The sequence below is a fragment of the Saimiri boliviensis genome, chromosome 9 (assembly GCF_048565385.1).
Source record: "Saimiri boliviensis isolate mSaiBol1 chromosome 9, mSaiBol1.pri, whole genome shotgun sequence".
NCBI classification, from domain to species: Eukaryota; Metazoa; Chordata; class Mammalia; order Primates; family Cebidae; genus Saimiri; species Saimiri boliviensis.
In genome coordinates this window covers 21,138,664-21,142,892 of record NC_133457.1, presented here as the reverse complement: position 1 = coordinate 21,142,892, position 4,229 = coordinate 21,138,664, and positions in this window count along the sequence as shown.

Below are 4,229 nucleotides of genomic sequence, written 5' to 3'. Positions count from 1 at the left end.
AATACTATACTATCCTCCAAATAATGCAATACAGTGCCTTGACAAGTACTGAAGTTATTTCATTACAGTAGCAGAAAGACATTCTCAAACATGTAAGCATTAAGAAGATGCTTCTTTGATCATAAATTGATGTCTTATAAAGACACATGCACATGTAAGTTCATTGCAGCACTGTTTACAATAGCAAAGACTTGGATCCAACCCAAATGCCCATCAAAGATAGGCTGGATAAAGACACTCTGGCACATATACACCATGGAATACTATGTAGCCCTAAAAAAAGATGAGTTCATGTCCTTTGCAGGGACATGGACGAATCTGGAAACCATCATTCTCAGCAAACTGACACAAGAACAGAAAACCAAACACCACATTTCTCACTCATAGGTGGGTGTTAAACAATAAGAACACATGGACACAGGAGGGGAACGTCACACACTGGAGTCTGTTGGGGGCTGGGGACTAGGGGAGGGATAGCAGGTGGTGGGGAGATTGGGGAGGGATAACATTAGGAGAAATACCTAATGTAGGTGATGGGGGATGGAGGCAGCAAACCACCATGGCATGTGTATACCTATGTAACAATACTGCAAGATCTTCACATGTACCCAATAAAGTAAAATAATTAAAAAAAAAAAAGAAAAGAAAATGCACCTTTGAGTACTTAAGAACATTTGCATTCATCTGAAAAAAATCTTTAATAAGATTCAGGCAACAAAGAGATAAACAAAGAAAAAAAATTATAAAGTAGGGAAGTCAGGCCATAAAAGGACTCACAGGGAAAATAAAATTCATTAAAATAAAAAACTATCATCAAACAACTGTAAGAGGTTGTTGTAAACAGTGTGTATATAAATGTAATTATTATTGATAACATAAAAAATAAAATCAGTTGGTGGTTATTTGGCAATTTGACAATATGTATAAAAATTTATAATGCACACAACCTTTGACTCAGTGAATCTATTCACTCTGTTCAATGGTGTATGTGTACCACTGTATTTTGTAATGGCAAAAGACTGGAAACAACTCAACACTTCATGGATGGGGACTGGTTAAAAAGTGTTATATGATACAATATATAAACATTAATTAAGTGTCAAAAGCAGAGTACAAAGTGTTGTGTACAATATGATCCCATGTGTGTTATAGTTATTCATACACACATATATTTATATTTGCATAGAAAATGTTAGCAGGAAAAAAGCCATGCACATCCACTGCTCTCTTGGAGTTTGCAGAGTAGCAGGGAAGATATACATGCAACAAATAATTACAAGTTTATTCAGTGTACAGAATGGTAGCATTGTCTGTGGGAATACAGTAAGCATGTAATTGGTAGATTTAACCAGGTTTAGGAGTTTAGAAAAAGCCTTTTGGGGGAAGTGGGGAAGTGATATTTTAATTTTTAATTAATGAATGTTTACTACTTAATTTTAACATACAATTATCTAGGAGCTAGATCAATGAATGTTTGGGAGTGAGATTGTAGGTGGGAAATATTCCAGGTAGATACATTGTAAATATGAAGGCTCTTGGTGGGGGTGAATGGTGTGGGAGGGGCATTGGGTATTCAAAAAATAGGACCAGTATGAATGAAGCATAGAGGGCTAAGGTCAGGGTGGGAGAGGAAAGAGCCAGATGAAGCAGGTTAGGCAGGCAGGATTCATAGGACCACAAGGCCATGATCTGGAGTTTGGTCACTGTCCTTTGAACAATGGTGAGTCACTGAAGGATTTTAATCTATTAGGGTAGGAAAGTGGGGTAAAAACTTTATTAGGTATGTTTTTAAAAAATCTCTGACTATTGTGTGTTGAATGGACAGGAGGAGAACAACAAGAGATGGAGAGGCTACTGTAGAAGTCCAAATGAGAGACGAAGTGTTGGCAGTAGAGAAGGAGAGAATGATTGGATTTAGAGATGTTTAGGCATCAGAATACATAAGATTTGGTAATAGATTGAATTCAGTTAGGCCTCAGAATAGATAAGATTTGGTAATAGATTCAATGCAGAAAGTGAGGAAAATAGAAAAGTCAAGAAAGATCCCTGGCATGAGTTTGAACAGCTGTTTGAATGGTCCTGCTGTTTACTAATTTAGGGAATACATAAGGAGGAAAAATAAATGAGAGACGATTCATGCAACTCTGGACCTATTGAGATTGAAATGGTAGGTAGCATCCACATGCAGATGACCAATAGGCAGATAAATGTATGGGAAAGTCAGAAGAAATGTAGGCCTTGAGGTAGAGATTAGGAGTTGGTGTTATACAGATGTATCTGGAATCACTGAGTGCATGAGATTGGGTTGTAAGAGGGTACATAGTGCAGGGAGAAGGGAGCCTGAGGAAGGCCTGAGGAGCACCTGTGCATTTAATGGTCAGGAAGAACGAGGGGATCACTGAAAATAGAACTGAAAAGGGAAGTCAAAAATGTAGGAAAAAACTCTCCAAGTAGTTTCTGGGAACTAAGGAAGTATATGTTTTAAGAAGACAGTAGTCACCTGTGTCGATGTGCTAAGAGGTAAGATGTTGAGTTGCAGGGAATCCTGAGATATGTCTACTGGATCTGGTTACAAGGAGGCTTCTTGGCTATATGTTAAAAAGTAACCAGGACAAGTGGAGTGAAAACTCATTTAGATGTAGGTTGAAGGTAAATCAGAAGTAAGAATACAGAGTTGAGGTTTATTCTTTTAAGAAGTTTGGTTGTGAAGTGAAGGACAGAGGCAGAACAGAAACTTGAGGGTACATGGGTCCTAGAAAGTTTATTTTTTTATTTAAAAAAATACCAATAGGAAGGCACCAATAAATAAAGAGAGGTTGGAGATATAGGAGAGGGGGTTCATCATTAACCAGTTTTGTCAAGATTCCTGAGAAGGGCAGGGAGGGTGGGGGTGAGGCCTGGAGCACAGAAGGAGGGATGCTTGGCCACTGGTAAGAGGCATGAAGTAGGAGAGGGGTAGGTACAGATACAAGTGGGCATGTGGATGTGATGACAAGATGTTTAGGTAACTTCCACCTGCCAGAAGTGGGGTGAAGTGAGCTGCTAAGAGCTAAGGGTGCTGGGTCAGCCGTCTGATATGCAAAAGACTTGCATATTCATGAGGCATTGGAGAAGGAGCTGACTGGAAACTCAGCACTCACTAGACAGCCTCGCACTTCATTACATGAGAGGCAAAATCCTGAGGTTTGGATAGTGTAATTTGAATTATTTTTGGTAAAATCTGGGTAGAGCTATCTGTAAACAGTTTCTAGACCACCTCCAGAGTAAACTTTTAACATGAAAAACAACACAAAACTTTGAAGGGTAGACTGGTTCTCCTGTATCATGGTGTAAACTGAAAATCAGTGTTGACTTAAAAAAATCTAGAAAAATATAGATGTAACCACATACTCCTTAAGAATATAAGACATATACAATTCAAATACACAAAGCAAATATATTAAAGTTTTTTTCTCTATACTATTACCAAATGATTTTTTGGAACAGGTGCTGGGCTAGAGGGAAAAGACCATGGAGCTTGGAGTCAGAGATTTGGTTTAAATCTACCATTACTGATTGCCAAAATGGTCACTGGCAAGTCACTCTCACTGGGTGTATTAGACCATTCTTGCATTTCTATAAAGAAATACCTAAGACTGGGTAACTTATAAGGAAAGAGCTTTAGTTGGCTCATGGTTCAGCAGGCTATAGAGGAAGCATGCTAGCAGCTGCTTCAGGGAGGCCTCAGGGAGCTTTTACTCATGGTAGAAGGCAAAGTTGGAGCAAGCACTTTACATGGTGGAAGCAAGAGCAGGCAAGGTGGGAGGTGCCGCACACTTTTAAACTATCAGACCTCACGAGAACTTACTATCTTGAGGACAGTACCAAGGCAGAAGGTGCTAAACCATTCATTAGAAATCCTCACCCATTATCAAATCACCTCCCACGAGGCCCCACCTCCAACACCAGGGATTATACTTCAATATGAGACTTGAGCACAAATCCAAACTATATCACTGGGCTTCAGTTCTCTCATCTTTAAGACAATAAGATCTACCAGAACTGTGTTGCTGTGAGGATCATGTAAAGTGATATATGTAAAAGATCTAGGTTGGTGCATGGCATATATTGTGAGCTCAGAGAGAAATTCTTTTACTTATTCTTGATTTATAGGATATACAAGATTTATTTACAGAGCTCCCCTGAATGATCTCTTCTTGCCTGTCCAATCAACCCATAAACATTTGTCT